Source organism: Microcaecilia unicolor, chromosome 1, assembly GCF_901765095.1.
Source record: "Microcaecilia unicolor chromosome 1, aMicUni1.1, whole genome shotgun sequence".
Lineage (NCBI taxonomy): Eukaryota > Metazoa > Chordata > Amphibia > Gymnophiona > Siphonopidae > Microcaecilia > Microcaecilia unicolor.
The window spans coordinates 548,055,636-548,078,367 of record NC_044031.1 but is presented as its reverse complement, the minus strand read 5'-3'; the positions used below and the strand labels follow the sequence as shown (position 1 = coordinate 548,078,367).

The 22,732-nt window shown below is 40.8% G+C and overlaps 1 protein-coding gene and 1 long non-coding RNA gene across 5 annotated transcripts in view; one reads left to right on the top strand and one right to left on the bottom strand.

Annotated features, from left to right (window-relative positions):
- Window positions 1-13,144, bottom strand: part of OSR2 (odd-skipped related transciption factor 2) — a 22,837-nt gene extending 9,693 nt beyond the window's left edge. For 2 of the 4 annotated variants that reach the window (XM_030217185.1, XM_030217207.1), the window contains exon 1: window positions 1,443-1,851. The gene's annotated coding sequence lies outside the window, so the exon portion shown is untranslated. Of the gene's footprint in view, window positions 1-1,442; window positions 1,852-5,265; window positions 5,322-13,099 lie in introns of those variants that run through there. The other 2 variants (XM_030217195.1, XM_030217201.1) reach the window with 2 other exon arrangements.
- Window positions 11,877-22,732, top strand: part of LOC115479339 — a 23,877-nt gene continuing 13,021 nt past the window's right edge. The window contains exons 1-2 of the long non-coding RNA XR_003943660.1: window positions 11,877-12,126; window positions 12,646-12,673. This is a non-coding gene — a long non-coding RNA (uncharacterized LOC115479339). The remainder of the gene's footprint in view (window positions 12,127-12,645; window positions 12,674-22,732) is intronic.

Sequence of the window (22,732 nt, the reverse complement as noted above, 5' to 3'; positions counted from 1 at the left end):
CCGGCACATCGTCTCTATACTGAGTTTAAATAAAACAACCTGTTAGCAATTTCCTGGTGCTATTCACTCGAAGAGACCCAACATGGCCCTTCATGTCTTCAAGTACTGTTTTGAAAAGCAGTTTCTCTCGAAAATTCATTCACGGTCTTGACAGTATGAAAATACATTAATATCTATACCAATGAAAATAGAAGGTACATGAAAATTGTTTTACGGGTTGTAGAAATAGACTGTGGTTAATATGTTGAACAGGTAAAAACTGCAGTGTATATAGTTTACCTATGCTATGTGCCATACACTATTTCTAGCTCTTGTGATAGACGTTATGAAACAATAATAAGTCTGAAGTTTGGAAATATTGGTTAAAAGGTGCCCCTTCTCATACAGCTCATTGTTACCCAAGAGAATTGCCTTATGACAAGAACACACAAGAAATGAAGTTTAACTAGGGCTTTTTAACATAATCATTAGCAATCTGCTACAGTTCTTTGTAGCAATATCCCCTAACGATTATCCAGTATGTGCTTTAAAATAAAATCGGAATAGGGAGAAGAGTTGGTTTAAATAAGGTGAAAGCGGATGTCAATCTTCCAGACCCTGGCGTCTCCCTTTTGCCAGTCTTACAGGAGATCTAATTAAATTAAAGTTATTTCATTTTGACACAGCATCGTGTCTGTTTATACACTCACTTCCCTTCCACTTGCATTTAAACAGAAAGCATTTTCTTTTTCCTGCTGTTCGGAACAACTGGTTGCTGACCGGTGAATAATAGTTGCCGCATCCATTTGTTTGCAGGTTACAGTTAAACTACACACACACACACATTCGTGGTCTGCACTGATTGTAATATGCTGCTGAAGGATAGATAATTAGGCCTAAACTAAGCGACCACAGGCAAAATCAAAATATATTCCTTTTATATCACTTGGGGGAAATGTTGCATAAGTTGAGTGCTCTTAAATTGTACTTTAGAAGGGCGTCTTATGACTTTAAATATCCGTTCTTCTGTCTGACGTTCGTATACAAAATGTCATCATATTATATTCATTATATAATTAACCTACTAAGGTTGACCAAGATTTCATTATTGAAAAAAAAAAACTATTTGTGTGTACAGGGGTTACTGTAGAGCCGAGCATTCTCTGTCAAACATTTAATAATTACCACGAATCTATGGAGGCTTTTCCAACTATGTTGTGATTGAAAGGGCGCTGAACGTTTGAGACATGTTTCACTGGTCAAAACATCGGCGTCCACATGTGTAAACCGGTGGTATATGCAGTAAACGTGACTATCCCTCATTCACGCAAGCATTTAACCACATCCCTCGTCCCCACCTCCCTCCTCTTCTTGTAAGGTTTGCTCACATAACTAGTATGTAGTGTTTTCAGAGATCACAATTTCACATGATCGCTTCATATTAAAAAGACACACTGACTTACCTACCACAGGAAGCTTCTCCCAAGAGCCTCCTAAATATGATTCTGAAGCAATGATCCTAGTCCCTTTGCACTGTCATTAGATCCAAAGGACTGGCGGGTTACTCCATCAACAGTGTTAGCAAAGCTGCCCCAACTGAGTCCTTGCCGCTGTAAGCATTGTTAAAAGGGTAATGTACGGAAGGAGAGAATTAGTGCGTTTATGTCTTTCGGCAGTCTTGGCGCGGAAGTAGAACTGCCACAAACAGTCCAGGTTTGGGGTTGGTTTTGCTTTCAGGTTTTGGTTTTGGTTTGAATTTTGGTTGTAGCGTGAGTGTAGCTGAGATGCAGGTTTTTCTCTTGCTCCCTCTCCCTCCCCGTGCCTCTTTGCACCTTTCACTCTACCAAAGTTTGGTACAAATCTGCGTTTAGTCTCCAAGGTCCATCACATTTCTTCAGTGGCGTTGCGTCTCAGCCCCGCCTACTGGCCGCAGGCAGCCGAACTCTTCCCTAACCCCCGCGTTCTGACCCCGCCCACATTGGAACGGCCGACGTGCAAAGGTCTAACTGGGCCTTGGGTGCCGCCCCTGCTCCGCCCCCTACTTCTATATTCTTGCTATTAACTGTGCTCTCTGTTTACTCGTGTTTGGATAGCAACTGGATCTTAAAGGGACGACTCTCTTTTTCTTATTTTGCAGCACCACAAGGTGCCTTAAGTTGATCCTTCTGGAAGTGCGCCACTCCTAGATTAAAGAGTCTTCTCATCTATAGCGTTGTTCAAGCCTTGACCATCTGGGGAAATAATTTATCATCGTTTTCGTACCATGTCAATCATAGTAATCCCAACACAGAGATGGAGCGTGCTCTTAAACGTTTCAAGGAGTGATGTATTCGTCTTTAATTTAGATTTTTTAGATTCATAATATAATCCCAGAAGTCTGTAAGTTTTAACTCCTTTGATTGAAGTGAGATAATTAATGCTTTACTGATAATTGAATTTCGCCTAGAATAAATTACACTTGTTATTAAACAGATAAGTGTCTCTTAAGTCACTTTTGTTAAAGTATTAGACTCATATGCAAGAAATATTTTCGAATGACATGAATTCAAGATGTTGTGTGCCTAACACTGATAATTACATTGTAATCTAGCCAGAGGTGTGTGTCATATCCATGTAGAAATATCCTTATTGAAACAGATACTGAAGCTGTTAGGAAAGTACAATTATTAGGAAATAATTAAGATTTTTATTTAGTGGAATTTTCTAATAACATAGAGATGAGTTAATATACAGAAAGGTCGCAGGTATGTGTATATACACATACTCACGATGAAAGGATTTTTTTCATTTTTCTTTTCCTTTTTTTTCTTTCTTTCTTTGTAATTTATTTGATAACTGTATTTATTATCAAAACATTAGAAACTATGGTTCAGAGTTGAACTGAAGCATTATATCTCCCAATCTGTCGACAAAAGGAATTAACATATTTGGATATCTGATATCCATGGTTTCTTTTTTTCAGATTCATTTGTGCACATTGCAAGTTATTCTGTTACATGAAAGTTGGGTTCTTGAGGAAGAATCATTTCCTCAGAAGAGGAGGGAAAGTTTAAAAAAATTCTAAGTAGATTTTAACGTAATTAAGAAAGTAAGGATCATCAGCTAGAAAATTATGATAACCGTTGTGCCTATGTCTAGAAATTATTATGAAAATATGCTGTACTATATTTTCCTTTATGGGCATGAAATCTGGTCGTTCCCAAAACGTTTTTCGTTTCTTCCGAGGTGAAGTTTACGAAATGTGAACCCCATATTTTAATCGCGTTTGGTGAAGTGAAACGATAGCTTGTTAGAGGCAACTAAAACTTAAAATGACAGGAAAAGTCAATTTTGTGGGATTGTGTCCAGTAGGAGTGACGACCGTTTGAGAAGGAGTTTCTCTCTTTCTACTTGCTGCACACTCTAGCAATCTTAAGGTAGGACATGCTTTGGAACCTGTACACAAAGGTACATTTTTTTTTACTTTTGAGGCAGGACCTGCATTGGCAATTCCGTGCTTGAAGTGATGGGTTCTTGCCACAGTCCTTGCCTCTGTTAGGGACGTGAGAGACTGAAACACCGCATCTAGTGTTACAAGCACTAAAAATACCCCATACCATGAAAATTAACCTCTTGCAGATCAAATTCAGCAGTGATTGTTTTAAATGTTTCTTTATATTAAAACGTAGACCTTCCCCCCTTCAAATAAGGAATCCTTACTCGTTTCACCAATGATAATAAGCTCGAAGATTAATTTCTCCAACTGCCTCTCTCCAGAACCCATGATAAAATAAATTAAAACAAAAACCCAACAACGGGTTTTCAGATTATTTAGAACGGCTTACATTTAACTTGCTGTCCCTGGTCAGATAATAGGGAGTTGATTACAAAAAAGACACAAGAAAACCGTAGTAGTATGCCTTGATTAGTACCATGTATGTTATAGGGGAAGTATTATCAACAGTATCTAACTTTCGTAGTGTTTGAAAAGAGTTGTGAACTCTAGCATCAGAAACCACCTTACATATGTATCAGTATTCAAGTCTCTTATAATTCATGTTCCATTCAGAATTTAATAGAATAAATCACCTGATGGCAAACTGATGCATATATAAACCATGGTCACTAAAGTACTTTGCCCATCATTATCTCTCACAAACTGTAAGGCTAAGACTGACACAACCCTTTTTCTCTTGTCTTTCCGCGCCAACTTCTACCTTGAATACACTTTCTTACAAATAGACGCACGCTTAGCATCTAAACAAAGCTGCTGGACTCCTATTTTCCCATGGGCTGCAAGTGTGGAGGGCCGATGTAAGAGTATTGGCCAAACCTTCAGCCTAACGACCCCCCTCCCTTCGTCTCCCCCAATTTAATATTCAGGTCCCTAGCCTCTGGGCTTCCCCTCCAAGACTTTGATAATTGAACTTTACAGTCATAATCACTCTATAGCACAATTAGAAGTCCTGGATTTAAGTATTACACTTGTTTTTGCAAGCAGAGGCTGGTGTAGTTTTAGAGTTTGTGTGGCTCCGAGATCTCTGTTTTGCTTTGACGGCAGCTGCCTTTTGTTGTGCCCCCCCCCCCCTCAAGTTGCTGCTCTAGGCCACTGCCTATCCTTGTTTAATGGTTAGACCGGCCCTGCAAGTGTTCCAAGCCGCCAACTCAAAGTTCTTAGGAGCAAGTTGGGAGCAAAGCAGACCAGTTATAGTGTTTTGGGCTAAATGAAATTACCAAAACAACAACAATTACTACTGATCTATTTCTATAGCGCTGCTAGACGTAGGCCGTCCTGTAAACTAAACATGTAAAAGACAGTCCCTGCTGGACAGAGCTTACAATCTAGTCAAGATAGACAAACAGGACAAATAAGGGATTAGTTTATACAGACACGGGTACTGAACAACTGAATAGGAGATAGGAGTTAAAAAAAACTGACTTCATGTTCATGTCTTGTCCTTATCGGCGGAAAACTGAGTGCAGCCTTTAACAGTAATGCAGATACACTGAGTGATTTAAATATATGTAAAGTCGTCCCCCCCCCCCCCCCCCCACGCCTATAAATGCATCCACATACACACGGGAAAAAGAAGACACAAAAGCACACTTACAATCCAGGGCAAAGTGCAGGAACTGGGCCTGGACATGTGCTACAAGGCTATAGGGTTACAGAATTTCTAGTCACCGCAAGCACTGATTTTTTAATGCAGTTCATTCCATGTACTAGTTCATTTTGCACTGGTCTGAAGAACGGAGTTTAACTGTTACCCAACCCACAAATTATCACATTTTTCAAATAAAACGTACCCTTTATAACTTGGCGGCTTTTCAGTCTGTCATCTGCAGAGAGAATCAATGACATACAGGCTAACAGTACTGGAAGGGAGATGGGGAAGATATCCCCAAGGTCGCATACTCTGCAGAAGACAGGCAGGATTAAAAAAAAAAAGCATCGGGGACAATACAAATGAACCTTCTTCAGGACAGGGCACTGGTTGGAAAAGGGGGACAGCTCTGCCGCTGGTTCTGGTTTTGCAGCAGTTCGGAACAGAGTGAAGAGGAGACTGGGGAAGAACCGCAGCGCCCCCTGGCGGTTCCGCTTGCGCATTGCGTCTACAGCGGCGAAGCGGTAGGAATGGAGATATTAAGGTAGACGAGCGAGCGGGGAAAAGCCAGCGCTCTGTGCAGACCACACTCCGGACTATTACTGTGTGTTGCAGGTTTCTAGCATGAACTGCGAAACATAGGCATGCACAAAGGCAAACTAAGTTATAATAAAATGGCAGTGCTTTGACATTTGATATACATTAAAAAACTATCAAAACTATAAATGAAGATCGCTAGACAAGCAGAAGCTGTTAAGATCGTAAATGCTCTGTGATACCTTTTTACCAATCTGAACCTAACATGTTTAAAATAGCATGTTTACTATCATAAATTCGTGCTTCTAAGATAGAATGACAGCAGAATAATAAAATCACTCAATCAGGAGAACCTAAGATCAGGAAGTGTGACTATCACATTACAGATTGCATCAGACCGAGTGTAAAATATAATAACAAAGTTTGTAATACAGTGCCGGTGAGTAGAACATCTTTAAATCTAAATAAACGATTTTTGTGGTGGTGATAGTGGTTGTGGGGGGGGGGGGGGGGGAGGATATAGCACCTGCGTTTAGCACATGAGCCCTTTCCCTACCCCAGGGCCAAATCTGAGCCTGGAGCCTAGCGAATAGGTTAAAATACTAAAATTCAAGCGGGGGGGGGGGGGGGGGGGGTGCTAGAAGATGGCCAGTCCTAGGGATTCGCTGGAGTTGCCTACACTGACTTAGGCAGAACCTGAAACCCGTGCTTGTATTCCTGTTATAAATCAAGACTATGCCTCTGCCCCCCTCCCAGTTGCTTAGAAAATGATTGGAGAAAAAAAAATCTACACTAAAAATATGCATATGCGTTTATATTCTGCTTCCTGCAAGAGAGAGACAATGACCCCTCGCTGGAGAGGTAAACAACCAGGCACATCCCGTTTCTTGAATTAATCAAACCCTGGGAAACTCGGAGCAAGCACTAACGCAAACGATGAAAACTGTAAAAATAGAGTCAGCATAACTTTTGGCTTCATTACGATACAACTCTAAGAATGGCCAATTTATTTTTAAATGATCTTTTTATTAACTTTTTAATTGCTAACGTTTATTTTCTTTTTGTAAATAAACAAATAAATAATCTTATATCCCACAATATTCCAAAAGCTAAGTTTCCGTTCAATGTGGCTTACATATAACAGTAATAAGAGTTACAATAATATTATGCAATTAATTGAACAGTATCAACAGCAGGAATGAATTATTGGTTATAGAGAACTTTTGAAGAGATATGTTTTTAGTAGTCTCCAATGTAATAAATAAATATATATAAAACAGATAATGGTATTTTGAACTTAGACGGGCAATTGGTAACTTGGGAGCCGGGGCTGCCAGTCAGAACATATATGACTGTTGTTAGAACAAGATTGTATGCTTTTGTTGAAACTTTTGTATGTTATTTTCAAACTGCATTTGTATGGGTTGGCTTTTGGATTTCACTCTGATAATAATAAAAATGATTTAAACATATGTTAAGGTCCAAATAAAAAAAATTTTGGAAGGGAAAAAGAGATTGGGGGATATTTGCTTCTTCGCATTTGCAAATGTATAGTCAGTTTAATTTTCTTTGTGTATATTCATATTACACTATTATGAGAATTGTTTCTTTTGTTGAAATTTAATAAACGATTTAAACTTTAAAAAAGTAAAGAGAGATAGCAGCTGAAAGGTGAAAGCATAGTGAGAAGCCTCAGTCCTGGGATGCGGGTGGTCACATCCAGAAACAACAGGACCCAGAACAGGGAAACTCACTTCCCCCTTTCGCCACATTGCAAAATGCTTTCTTCACTGTGAATACGTCATGTGTTCCTGTTACATGTTCAGAAGAGCTCAGATTGTTTTTTTCTTTTTTAATTATCTGATGCTCCCTTTGCCCTTTAGGGTTATAAGATGTAACAGGACCTTTGATTTTAGTCAGACATTTGCTAATTAATTTATTGTACAATGAGCTGTGCAATCATTAGACCCTCAGAAGAATGACACATTAAGTTACAGATTCATATTCAGATAATCAAGAAGTTCCCAAAACATGCTCACTAAGACTTCAGATAAAACCATGGTAGAGTTACCAAAGCAGGAAAACAAAAGTTAAAAGCTAGCTACCAGACCACTTTTAATGTAAACACATCATTATAGTTTTTAAAATCTGGGACAGCCCGATTTTCATGGCATGTTTTTGTACTAGTCAAGCTGGCAGAACATAAGCTTCAAAGCAGTATGATACATTATGGAGCTCATTCTTAACAGGTTTTGTGCCTGTTTAATGCTAGCACAAATAGTGAAATATCTTTTGAAAACCTATCACACTGTTGCACAAAGGTCTGAAATTTACAATAGTAAAGCAGGTCGCTGTGGAAAAGAACTAACTAAAACTAAATTGGGATCTGTTTAGCCTTTTTTGGGCTCCACATTTAGGGCTAGATTCAGTAAATCACATGGAAACAATTATGTGCTGACTGCTATTGTATAAAGGGTATCTGCAGTTTATAGAATAGCGCCCAAGTGCCTAATCCGCACCTAACAAAGCACCTGCATTTGCGCCTGCTGAAACCAGGTGTAACTGCATAAATGCTGGTGCCTAAATTAGGCACGGATCGGGCATATTCTATAAAAATGTGCGTAACTCATAGGAATGCCCCAAAACACACCTAAACATGCCCCCTTTACATTACATGCTATAGGAGTTCTGCACACAGCGTTATAGAATACGATGCACGTGTAACTCCCTGTTAAGGCCAATTAACACCAATAATTGTTAGTAGCCAATTATTGGCACTGATTTGCTCATTAATCAATTAAGTTGCACATATAAATCGTCTATGTTTGCTGATCGGCACCCACAACTTTAGTCGCCTATATAGAATCCGGAGGTTACTGCTGCTGAAAGGCAGAAGTAAAGTTGATGGGAAAGTTTTTTTTAAAGTCTTCGTTGCTTTGATAACCTATGGAGCTAGGACCATCCTACCCCAAGTGCCGGTACCCACCTCCCATCCTGCACAGCCCCTCTCAAGACATTCCATTCCCATAATTAACATTGTACAATATAACAATAACACTACACCAAGTGGATGCAAACCAGGTCCCACCTTCATTTATTGGCAACATAATCATTAATTAAGATAACAAAACAAGTTCTGCACTTAAGCCCAACTGCTCGCCTTGCCAGCTGACCAGCAGACCCCTCCAAATTAACGTAACCACTGAATCTACATTCCCCCAGCCCGCCATAAATAGCTAGGGCTTCAGGAGCAGGCATGGACCTCCATGCACAGTTAGCTGGGTCCCATGACTCCAATTTGAAACCTGATCTTCAAGCCATAATTTATTTTCAGCTCTCATTCCCCATGAGCCAAAACCCCAGTAGCTGGGGTGTCCATCAGCTGTAACAACTGTAATTCCCCAACTGCAACCCAATAACTTAAACAATGCTCCAACACCAGGCAAAAGTGAGTGAGCGAGTGAGTGGGTGGGTTGGTAAGCCACTTGTGAGGAGCAGGAAAATCACTGCACCTTGGAGGGGTGAGACCTAAACTCTGTAGTCCTAGATCCCTCCTTTCAAGTCTACCTGGCCAATCTACATTGGCTCTTCTTGGCATCCTGAACTTTAAAATTAAACTTGCCAATCTGCTCCTGCTTCATCTAACCCCCTTCTATCCCCCTCTCCACCTTCTCTTTTGGTGCCCCCCCCCCCCCCCCCACACACATGTTCCTGGAACCTTCCCTGAATCGATCGAACTGGAGATCTGGAGGTAAGCCATCCCAGCCCATGGTTAAACTTGTCCTTTGTGACAAGCTTTTGGACTTGTAACATCACGTAGAAGGATACCCCCTCCCCAAGATGTTTTATCCAACTTTGCCATGGCCCTGCAGTAACCATTTGATCATCTTTCCCTACAAATCTCTAATCTACCCAATTAAAGTCAGTCTATATCTGACTCAGGACTCAATGCTCAAAGGTCGCTGTTGAATGCGGCAGCCGGGGTTCAACTTACCAATTTGGAAACAGTGACCAATGCTCAAAGGGAATTACACGCAAATGAGATGCACGGAATTTCTGCTAGTGGCTTGGTAGGGAAAGTGCCCAACACATGCACAGACAAGTCTCTTTGTAAGTGTCCATGTTCAACTCATGCTCAGGAATCATTTTGTCCCTCTGCTGCTCTCCCGGTCCTTAAAGAACCCTTAAAACAAAAAAGTACTTACTCTCAATTCAATTTGCAAAACTCTTATTTCATGAACTGCCATGAAGAACTGAAATGTTATCAGTCCATATTTAGAAAGATTTAGCATGGCACAATTTTACTCAGAGTGGATAGTCTGGAAGTTTCTCCTGCAAGGGGAAGAGAAAGAAATCCCCCCAGGAAAAGGGTAGGTAGAGAGACTGGGTCACACAAGGACAGCTCCAGACCTGCCAAAAAATTTAGCATGTTAAAGGAGGTACTCCTTCCTGTGCATCGCACTGAATGCTCATTTTAATACTAATTAAAATTTACATGCGCAAATCACTAAGTGTATTCTGTAATGCACAGCACCTAAATTGTAATGCACACAGACAAAAAGGGGCATGGTTGTGGGCGGGGAAATAGGCATTTTGTGGGCGCTCCAAAATTTATGCACACTGTTATGGAATATGGCCCTCTGCACCTAAATCTACATGCTGGGATTTATGACATGTTTTAATTGGTGTAAATGGAGGCATACACCTTTCTGGTATGAATGATTATGTTTGCTGCACTTTATTAACGAATAATGGATTTCTAATATATGTGTTAGTGTGGATATATATATAATTTATAAAGTGTAAACCATTTTGTTTTTGCAAATGCGATAAATAAAGGTATAGTAAAGAAATAAATGATAAACAATACAGATTTAGGGCTAGGGTGTCAACAAAGCGTATTACCCTGTCTAAATCTAGGAGCTGCTTATAGAATAGGTTTAGGTGGAAGTGTTTTATATGTGTATTTTTTAGGTGCCATATATAGAGTCCCCCCCCCCCCCCCCACACACACACACACACACAAGGGACAGAAGAACCCCTTTGTGCATTAGACGCTACATAAGTTTGCTTTAGACCGGCTACAACCAGTCTAAAGCAATTGCAGTAAGCTTTGTGCATCGGGCCCTCACTCTTTTTTTTTTTTTTAAGTGGCGGCAACTGGTAATTTACCACTTCCTCTCCCACAGAATAAATAGCCAGCCCTCAGCCACTCCTTCTGCAGAATTTATAAATAAACGACCATCAGCTCCAAATCTACAAAGAGCAGATTACTAAATTAATTGGAATCGGTGGTTAGACAAACAGCAAATAACTGTAGACTTGAAATTTGAACCTTTTTTTGGGTTAATTTGGTGCAGTTGTAAAAGGATAAGACTTTCTACAAAAAGGAAGAAGCATCGTTAATTAAAACAACAGTAATTTAAAACAACAGCAATTTGTAGAAAAGCTATTCACTAGTTCAGTGGAATGCAGTTACATTCCTAGTCGAGAAAGATCTGTCCTTTAAGAAATTATGCAATTTTGTCCAGAACACACATTTTTCGGGTGATTTATGATGTTTTAATTTCTCCCTTCATACAGAATGCCTCAGTAGTGATGTAAGAATTGTACCGTATACAGCAGACATTTTTTGTGTTATATGCAGATAGTATATAGGATATCACCATATATTTTATACATTTATTCTACTTTTGTGTGGACTGGTAATTATTTCCTAGGAAATCTTGAATCTCTTCATTCCATTGGCTTAACTACAAAATGCACTGTATCAAGTTAAGATTTTACACGAAATGAGTTTTCTCTTGGCCGGAGCATACACAGGCTGCTACTCTGCTTCCTCCATAGAGCTTCGGAAGAAAATATTGTGACAGTAATAGACAAAACTATAACTCCAATATAATGATTTCGATGCGTATCAGGGTCCTTCTTTGTTTATTTTGTACAGCGCTGCGTAACCCTGGTAGCGCTCTAGAAATGTTAAGTAGTAGTAGTAGTACGTGCAAATGGCCATCTTTCCTTCAGCATATACTTTTCAAACGTCATGGTGAAAAAACCCCCCCTCAATTCACAGGAGGCCTTACTAACAGGTGTAACAATTAATAAACGTTTAGCTTCCGATTTTGCATTGAATCAGCGCAGAGCTCTGGAGAATCCAGCGTGCGGATCTCTGATCATACACATGTGGGAGTGGCTGTATCTTATCTTATAGCTACCGGGATCTAACATACATATAAGCTTTTGTTTAAAGGTCTTTCGCTTCTTTTTGTCTAGAAATATCCAGTGCGTGCACAAAGCCTGCTGGAGCCAAACTATTAGCGTGTGTGGATGGTTCTTCTCTCGCTTTTGTGCAAAGTGAAACGTTCTTCTGGCCCCGGCTCCCATTTTTCCCGCGGTCCTGCGCGCAGCTGTTCAAAGGATCACTAGCAGCACATACAGAGCTGAAGCCAAAAATATTCTTCTCATATCTCAGTGCATTGCATCTAGTTCTTTGCTTTTAGCATGTAGAGAGCTGAACACTGAACAGGTACAGATTATTTTGTTTGTCTTCTGATTGTAGCTCTCAGATTTTTCAGACACACTTTTTGAGGATAGGCAAGGGTGAAGTTCAAAATATTAGAGCGATTCCTTGTTCTTTATTCGGGAGACTTTCAGGGCTGGAGTTGTCACATCTAAAATTCTTCATTTTAAGATTTTACTGCGTTTCACCGACACCTTTCTATGTTATTGTTTTTAAAAAGAACTTTACTTTCTTATTGTACTGGAAAACGGGGGGGGGGGGGGGGGGTTGTTAATTTGTACCCGCATTGTAAATATCAGACTTGGCAAAGATTAGTAGACGGCCGAACAGTATGGTCAAAATCAAACAAACAAAAAAACATTGCCTGAGGAAATGTGTGTGTGTGAACGGAATACTTCCATACCAGACCCTCTGATTTCTCCTTCAGGTCACACGTTTATCAAACTGCATGTGGTCTTTGCTAATATTACATCTATTTTATTCCTGGAAAGGAAAAATATTATTTACTGATTTTTTTTCTTTTAGGTTGTGTTGACACTTAGGAAATCACCAGGTAGGTGTGGCATACAATATATCTACAATAATATACCAAAAGTGATCAGTGAACATTTGTGCAACATTCTGTCCAAAAACTGCTGGTATTTTACTTTCCGCCCATCTTTCAAACAAAACGTATAGGTAAATTCCCATGAAGTTATATAAATGAGACAGTTTTGTTGATCGCTCCTGCAACACTATTTTATTTAGATTTGAGGCTTGAATACTATTTTTCTGCTATTATGTTTTCTTAGACTGTGGATTAATCTAAAACTCTTTAGTAAAGCAGACTTGCTTTCCCTCCCCCGCTCTATTGGTCTCACCTGTTACGAGACGGATTTTGAGAGAACTTTACCTAGGGTATTAGATCTTTAGTTAAAAAATAAAAAAAAAATAAACATTAATATTCTGTTCTTTGAGATGACCAACACTACGTACTTACAGCTTTTCCTGCTTGAGGACTCATAAGATGCTGCATTTCATCATCATCCTGTTTTTTTGCTCGTTATTAACGATTAATTTCACAAAATAGAGAGGATTGGAAAAAACTAATCTTTCACTAACAAATGAAAGCAGCAAAACAGAAGAGGATGAACCCTGGCCAATTTCTAGTAACGTTATGAAAATCCTTTGACCTGTCTCAGTTCCATTTATCCTGTATCAAAGGTCTGTTTAATCATTTAATTTAGAAAATGAGCGGACTATACCTTTGGGCAGAAGAAAACAATTATCACGCAAATCATTACAAAGGATAAAAGCATGGACTAGAAAAAGTTCTGTACTGTACAGTTTACTGAGTAGAAATTTAGAATTTGTAGGGAACAATTTCCAACTTCTCTGTACGTGTCAGTCAGCAATGAAGCGCAGCACCAGCGCAGAAAGTTAAATAGCATTTAGTTATTGGGATTTATTAACCGCCCTCATGAACTGATTTTATAGTCTGGGCTAATAAGTTTGGACTGGGTTTAAAAAGCAAATCGGGAGAAGTCACAGTTTGCCAGTTACTGACCTGTTTTACATGTATGCTTTCATTTTAATATTCAGATCAAGGCAGACCAAGCAAGTAGGCTCTATATGGAAAAAATACCTGTGTGTGATTTTTGTTTTTTTTTTGGTTCTAGGAAACTGTCCAGGTAAGAGAAAAAATATTCTAATCTATATTCTGCTCACACATCCAAGGTGTTTCTGGAGATGGAGAAAGGGTGGTGGGGGCGGGGTTGAACCTTATGCTGTGCTTTATAAAATACTCATATGTACATACACACGTAATTATAATTGCCTTAGGGCAGGAGCACCTGTGTGTGCTTACTTTCCTTGGGTTAATTTTGTGAAAGCACACACAGACACATATTTTGCCTTTATTATATAAATAGGCACTACACATGCACCTGCATGCTTCCTTAGTCTAGGCATCTTGTTACCGAAAATTACCTTTCTAATTCCTAAACTTGGCACTTTCACCTTTCAAAACGGAATCAAATGTCCCATGAAAAAGATGAAAGAATTACCGGTGTACCATTTACAGCAATGTAAACAATTTAAATAGTAAGAGGACATTTGTCTCATTGTAATCTGTTTTATATACACACATTTTACCAAAAATAATTTTTTTTAAAGAAAATATCTTTTAAAACAAACACCCTTAATGTAACAAATGAGGTGTCATAAATAGGTTTTCTGTGTGGTATAAACACTTTCCACCGTCTTGAAAGTAATCATCTTCCTCATTCATACATTGTGCAAAACAATTAAATAATCTCCTGTGCAGTAAGATTTAAAAACCATAAATCACAATCAGTCCCTGGGGCTTGTGAAACATTTTATTTTGGATGGAATAGTTCCAGGGCTAAAATCAAAAGAGAAGGTGGCTCATCTCTAATGAAACATTTGGGACATTTGTTTATAAAGAAGCTGCCGAAACGCAAGTAGGAAGCCTACAACTTCTTCATATTGTTGGATCATTGCAATTTTTTAAGCTCCTTTTTATTTGAACTTTTGTTTACAAAATCACTGCAACAGGACAGTTTTAGATTGTTTTGTACAATCCCCCAGATTCTATACAGCCTGACTTAAGTTGTGTGTGCAAATCCAGTCATGTTCTGTGTCATCAATTCTTATCTCTTGGCGCATTTTAGGATTTTAAGTTTTCATCTGCAACACCACATCTTGTTTGGTTTTATCTATGTTTTTAATGTTGCTGATTTGCATTTGCTTTTGTGAAAACATTTCATGCATTTTTGTATTTATAACTTTATTTGATGTTTTTTCTTGGTTATAATCTATGCTTTTATATATGTCTTTTATACTACTATGTCTATAATATTCTTTTACGATTATTGTTGTTCACAATTTATAGTTAGATTTATTTATGTTTTATATTTCATTTTGTAGACTCCTGAAGAAGGTGCTACGGCACCTAAACACGGCTGCGTTGAGTCAACCTGTTATAATAAATATACTTTTTAAAAAATATACGTCTCCCCTATTGATTGGAAAGAGCCTAGCTTCCCCCACTCTTCTCTTTTTCTCCTGGATTTGCACATGCAAATGAATTAGTTAACAAGCTAATTAGCACCAATTGACACTAATTAGCATTAATTAGAATTTATTTATATTTATTATATTTTATTTCACATGCTTGATATACCACATGTGGCCTAACATAGGCTTCAATATGGTTCACAAAAAAAAAAAACAATAAAAAAAAAAACAACCTAAAAACTTTAAAAAAAGAAAAGAGGAAGGAAAAGAAGAAAAGGGATTGGGGGAAGGAAGGCACACCGCAGAGTGAAGAGGGAACAGAGGGAAGGGAGAAAGAAGGGCAGAGAGTCACAATAGGAGAGCTGATGGGAAAGGTTATGATGGTAAGGCAAATGCATTTCTGAAAAGGTGAGTTTTTAAGGCTGATGTGAAAGAAGCAATGGTGCGCATAAATTCTAAGTCGCTTAGTTGAAAAGGGACATAGAATGGGCGGGTCGAGGGTGTTTCTAAAATCTATGCATATTGTTATAGACGACACCTAGTCTGCATCTAATTTAGGTGTCGGCATTTACATCAAGTTTTACTTGGCATAACTGCCTGCAACTAGTCATGTGGATGGGCGCTCGGCATATTCTATAAACCGCATTAAATTTTGGCGTACTTTATAGAATATGCCTAGGCATATTTCATTTTGGCGCAGATTTGTTAAGTGTGATATGTAGAATCTAGTCCAGTATGGATTGACATGAATGACTAGATAATTACATTCAAAATTTCTTTCACTTTTGATAAAATTACCCTTCACATGTCTGTGTGAAAAGGCTTAGGGGCCCTTTTACTAAGCAGTGCTAAAAAGTGTTCTGCAGAAGCCCCGATGTTGGTCTTTCACTTGCACTGAAGCTGCTTTTAGTGCTGCTGGTAAAAGGCAGATTTTTATATTTTTCTAATAAAGGCCACGTGCTACTTTCCCCATTAGCACGTGAGTCCTTACCGCCACCTATTTTTTAGGTGATAAGGGCTCACACGCTAATCAGCACATAGCCACACCTACTCTGTCCCCAAAACACCTCCATTTTAGCACATGCAAAAACTACTGCAGGATACCTGAGCGTGCTCTGTATTGGTGCTTACCGCAGCTTAGTAAAAGGACCCCTTAATTACTGCCTCTCTGTTCAATATGTCAAGCACAAAGTTTGGTGCCCAGGTGCAATACAACGCAAAACTGTCTATGTTTGGTCACTTGTTTCATAACCAAGCAGTGGCACTTTTAGTGCCAAGGCTTCTTTGGAGACAACTGCGATTTGCTTATCTATTACTCTGACTGTGGCCAGAGCGCTCTTATCAAGGCACTTTTGTAGCCCCTTCTGGCTTTAAGTATTGTTTGCAGAGGCAGCCTGACCATTAGGACACCTGAGGTGGGGGCCTCAGGTGACACTCTTCAGGAGCAGCATTTCCCCACTCTTTGGAGAGCGGCATCTTCCACTTCACGGTGTTTACCTCGTCACGTTCCAAACCCAGCAGCAGCAGTGATTCCCATATGTTGCCCTGCCGCCAGCACCCGCCTCTTCCCTTTACTGTGGCCACCCCTCTGATCTAACTTCCTGTTTTGTCAGAGGCTCAGGCAGCCGCAGTAAAGGAAAGAGGTGGGTGCCGGTGGCAGGGCAGCCTATGGGAATTGCTGCTGCTGCTAGGTTGGAGGTAGAAAGGGGGTGGCATCTTAGCCTGGAGGGGGGAATCTTAGCTCCACCTCAGATGGCATCTTGCCTTGGGCCAGCCCTGGTTTTGGACCCCTGAGGCAGGCGGAGGTACCTGCCCTAACACGGCACCGTGTTGGGTCTTTATCTGGTGCCTTAATAAAGAATAACTGTATTGACGCTCCCCATGTGGAAGCCAGTGTGTTATCCTCTACTCCTCTGCTCTCTATTGACTCAAGTAGAGGCTACTTTCCTGTTTGCTTCGGATTTTTTTTATGTTTGGCTACTTACCACTTCGATTTCTGTTGCCAATTCCTTTCATTGAGATGACGAGATTGTTTTGCATTACAGTTTACAATACAATATAAATACATTTCATTTTCATTTTTTTAGGTTAGTAGTTCTGCAGACCAGACATTTAAATAATCAATCTGTTTCTTTATTTCTTGCTGTTTCAGTATTTCTGAGTTCTAATGTCCAGTATCTAAACTGGTTTGAAAGTTTCTCTTACCTTGCTAATACCACCTATAGGGAACTGGGATTCTGCTGTGCTGTTTATGAGAAACACGAGGCAGTATCACACATCCTCTGCCCACCTGCCTTCTTCCCAATACATTGCCAAAGAATGAATAGCTAAAGAATAGCCAGTGATGTTATTGTTAAAAAGGCAGAAGAGAATTGCTGTTTTCACTGTGGTGAACCAAAAGAATGCATTTCGAAAACATCTGTTCTACTGATATTCCACTTCTCCAAAAGGACCCTACAATATTAAGAACATGTCTTTGGTCATAAAAGGACAATTCTGCTGATTTATTCAAGTTTACCCTAGTGCGTTCTTCATTACAAATAAGTGGATCTTTTCATTGATAAAGCTGGTAAGAGTTCTGGACTATCACAGACCAAGCACAAACGTCTTCTGAAATGGACACTGGACACAGGACATTGTTCTGTTTATTGTAGAGATCAGCACAAAGTCACATGTGGCAGTACAGACACTGGAAAGGAGCAGATCTGACCCCCATTGAGGAGATACAATTCATTTTTAGCTCTCTTCTAACTAACATATCAAAATAATGCTGATCATAATTTTTTAAACACTCTGTTTATTCACAAATTCAGTACAAATAATACAAAGGAACTGGCAGTACAAAGTTTGGTCAAAGCATTCTGTACTAGCAGAGTTACTGATCACATTTTTTAGATTGCTACAGATTAGGGATGCACATTCATTTGAAATGACAAATCCTGTGCCACACAAAAACAAGTAGAAAAAAGCCCAAGCTTTCACGTTTTGTGTGTGTGTGTATATACGAATAGTCCCTTAGCTAGCCTGAGCCACCTTGATTATTGTCCCTGCCCCGGGAGGAAGTGAGCCAGGAGGGGTGAGTCAGAACCAGGAAGTATAAAAGGCAGGGCCAGACTGAGGTTAAAGAGGCCCAAGGAAGGAAATATGGGAGCCTCAGCATATGCTGTTACAGCTTATATCTAATGATCATAACCTGGCTGAGGTAAGCCATTTTTTTTTCCTGATTTGAGACTAGCAAGTCTTGCTCTGAGGTCTGGCTGGAGTCAGACCTGGAACTCAGAGAGAACCAAGAAGAATTTACAGGCTGATTTTGGGGCATGGCAGCCTCACCAACCACTGACTGTGTTTTGGGCCTGCCAGCCAGAGGCTTACTTGAGACTGTATTTACATAACTACAGAGGCATTTTTCTCATGGTTTACCGGTGGCGTGGCAGGTCTGATCTCCGGCGCAGTGGTCTGGACAGTCGTGGCAACATTCCGCTCCTGCTCCTCCCAATGGCCGGTGGCATGGGCAGCCGCCACAATGTTCTGCCACATCACCATGATGTTCTGTTCCATCCCCTCTCTCGCAGCTGCAGCTGTGCCCCCAGCAACCTGTGCAGCGGTGCGGATGGCCGTCATGGCTTAGTACAGCGTTGGTTCTTCCTCTTTCTCACTCCTCTAGGGTGGGGGCGTCCTGTTGATGTCAAACGCCCTCACCTTTTAAGGAGGAGCCAGACAGCTATTCAGTGCCTCAGCTACGCCTTGGTAGCAACTGGTGCTTTCTTTTTTTTTAATTTGCAGAAGTCTTTACTATGCATTGCAAAGTAAGTACAACATCTCCTCAAGTCAAACCATTAAAGTAAAGTACAGTTCCACAGATACCCTCAAGGAGTATTTTGCAAAAACATGTATCTTTGAAATAACAATGCTAGAACAGATGTATACTGAACTTCAGATTTTTTTTGTTTTTAACATTTCAATACTGTAAATCCCCCCTTCCCATATCTTCCCTCCCCTCTCCCCCCCTCCCTACACCTTCCCCAACTTCCCATATATAGCCCAGTTAGCCAGAGCATTTCTGTAGAAAGGGTCCCCAAACCCTTTCCCATGCAGGCATAGTTTTTCTTCTTACAGCAGTTAGTCTCTCCATTTCACATATGTAACGCACCTTAGTGATCCAATGTACCATTGAGGGAACTTTGGGCGACTTCCAACTCTGTGCTAGGTTTGTACGCGCTGCATGCAAGGCTCCTCTCGTCAGAAGCCACTGATCCAGTGTAAAACCCTCAGGCCACTGCCCAAGTAGGAAAATTAAAGGATGCCACTGCACAGATTTACCCACCCAAACCTGCAGGCGCGACTTCACTCCCTTCCAATAAGCCTGAGCTTTAGGACATAACCACCAAATATGACCCACTCCCCCACATTTTCGCCAGCAATCTTTGGGCACATGGGCAAACATATGGTGTAATCGGACCGGCGTTAAATACCATCTATAAAAGACTTTGATAGCATTTTCCTGCATTGCCACTGCTATGGAAGATCTCAAAATCCTTTTTTCCAACGCCAGCCATGCTGCCTCTGGTAGAGTAAAATGTAATTCCTGTTCCCACCGTTTCCTATGCAATACATATTGTTTAACTGTCGTCACCTGGTAGGCATACAAGTGGGATAACATGCCCCTCGTTATGTTCCAATTAACACATAGCTCTTCCATAGGGTGTGTGTCCCGCAGCCTACAACCTTTATAGACTTGTCCTAAAATGAAATGTTGTAATTGTAAGTATGCATAACGATCGTCAGACCGAAGCCCAAAATCTTCCATCAACTTCTCAAAAGTTAACATGTTACCACCCACATGCACCTGTCCCAACATGTCCAGACCTGAGTCTGCCCATCTGCTAAATGTAGTATTTCCTATACCAGGTTCGAACATAGGGTTATCCACTATTGGGGCTAAGCCTGACACCGGTGGTTGATGCTCTGCAAACATAAGGTCCCAATAATAAAAGGTGGTCTGTACAGTAGGCGGAAATCTATCCACTCGTCCTCTATATTTACTAGCAAACCACATTATGTGTCCCAACTTCCGAGTGCCCACCAGGGATTGTTCAATGTCTACCCACAATTTACTTTCATCCTTCCTAAACCAGTCTATCGCAGCTCTAGCTTGCGCTGCACAGTAATACCAGAACAGATTCGGCACTCCCAGTCCTCCCTCTCGTCGACTTTTGTAAAGAAAGGCATGCGGCAGCCTTGGCCTCCTCTGATTCCACACATATCGAATCAATACATCCTGTAGTCCTGACAAGAAGGTGCGAGATAACCTCAGGGAAAGGACCTGAAACAAATATAAGAGACGGGGTAGTATATTCATTTTGATCGTCGCTATCCTCCCAAACCAGGATAACCCTATGGATGACCACTTATTCAGGTCCTCTCGCACCTCCTTTTTAAATCTCGGGTAATTAGCTATGAACAGCTCAGATAAATCACTACGTATCCTGACTCCAAGATAGGTTAATTCATGAGCAGCCCACTTAAAAGCAAAAGACGTCCTTAATGTCTCCATCACACCCTGAGGTACTCCCACTGCCAGGCCAAGAGATTTACTCGCATTTAATTTGTAGCCCGATATCCGGGTGTAGTCCTCTATCACCCTCACTAAATTGGGTAACGAGATCAGCGGGTTTGCTAGAGACAACAGCACATCATCTGCGAATAATGCTATTTTATATTCCCGTTCCCCCACCTGTATTCCAGCTATATCATCATTCTCTCTGATAGCTGCCGCTAAGGGTTCCATTGCTAGAGCGAACAGTAAGGGGGACAACGGGCAGCCCTGTCGAGTTCCTCGACCCAACACAAATGTCTCTGAATTCCCCCCGTTGACTCTCACACAAGCTTGCAGCGAGGAGTACAAGGCCTGTATCCAGGCTCTAAAAAATTGTCCAATCCCTACTCTATGTAGAACCTTGTCCAAATATCCCCAGTGCACTCGGTCGAACGCTTTTTCCGCATCCAACCCGAGTAACACCATGGGCCTGGCTTTTATCTGAGCAGCATAGAGGAGATCCACTGTTCTACGTATGTTATCCATGGCCTGTCTTTTTGCTATAAAGCCCACTTGGTCTGGGTGAATTAGATTAGGAAGCACCTTTCCCAAACGGTCAGCCAACACCTTTGCCAAAATTTTGACATCTGTGTTGAGAATCGAGATGGGGCGGTAAGAAGCACATTCAGTTTTGTCCTTGCCTGGCTTTGGTATAACCGCAACCCAAGCCTCCATCATTGTCTTAGGGAGAGGAGCCCCTTCCCCTCACAGCATTGATTATCATTGTCAGGTAGGATGCCAGCTCTACCACATATGTCTTATAAAACTCATTAGTAAAGCCATCTAACCCTGGCACCTTCCCCGTGGGCAAGGCTTTTACTACCCCTATAACCTCCTCCACCCTCACCGGTTCCTTCAGCTCTCTTTTTTGGAATTCAGAAAGGGCCGACAACTCCCTAGCAGCCAAATACTCATCTATTCCCCCTGTCTGTACAGTAGCATCCTCTGTATATAGGTTCTCATAATATTGGGCAAAACGGTCTCTTATCTGAGTTGACTTATGCAGCATATCTCCCTTGACATCCCTTACCCCCAGGATATGCCTATCCGCTCTCATCTTTCTTAATTTAGCAGCTAACAATCTTCCCGGCTTATTGGTGCAAGCGTAATGTACCTGTTTCATTCTCTCATTCACATATTTTAAACTCTCCTCATGCAACCCTGCAATTTCCAGTCTCACCGCCTGCAATTTGCGATAGTCAGATACAGAGCCAGAGGCCCTGTATCTGTCCTCCAGGACAGCCAATCTTTCCATACACTGGGCTAGACGTACTCTATGGACTTGGGGCTTTTGACTAGCACATTTAATAAAGTGCCCTCTTGAGACTGCCTTGAATGCGTCCCACACCGTACCCAATGCCGGTCCCGAGTCCATATTGATGTCAAAGTACTCCTTCAGAACTGGTTTAAAACTAGCTACTGTATCCATATCCTGTAACAGATTGTTGTTAAACGTCCACCGTTTGTCCCTCACTTCCTCCTTAAGAGAGGGGATGATAGTCCAAACCAGGGCAGGATCCGATATGGAAATATTGCCTATAGAGGATTCCTCTCCCCCTTCGGACAAAGTTTTATCAAGAACAATATAGTCTAGGCGGGAGTAAGTGAGGTGTACCTGGGAGTAGAAAGTGTAATCTCGCCCCCTAGGGTGTCCCATTCTCCACACATCATACAGGCCAATCCCCTCTACAAAGATATTCAAAGCATAAGATATTCTGCAGTCCGTCGGAGTAGGAAGGGCTGACTTGTCAAGCCTAGGTTGTATAGTGGCATTAAAATCTCCCGCCACCAGAACCTTACCCCTGACAAAGGCCTGGAGTTCCCTTTGAAGTCGCTTGAAAAAGTGTTCCTGCCTCTCATTTGGCGCATATACGTTAACCAATGTGTATTCTTCATGTTCCAACATCACATGTAAAAAAAGGAATCGTCCCTCCCCATCTCTCTTTGTATGCATAATCTGCACCTGTACATCTTTGTGAAACATGATAGCCACCCCTC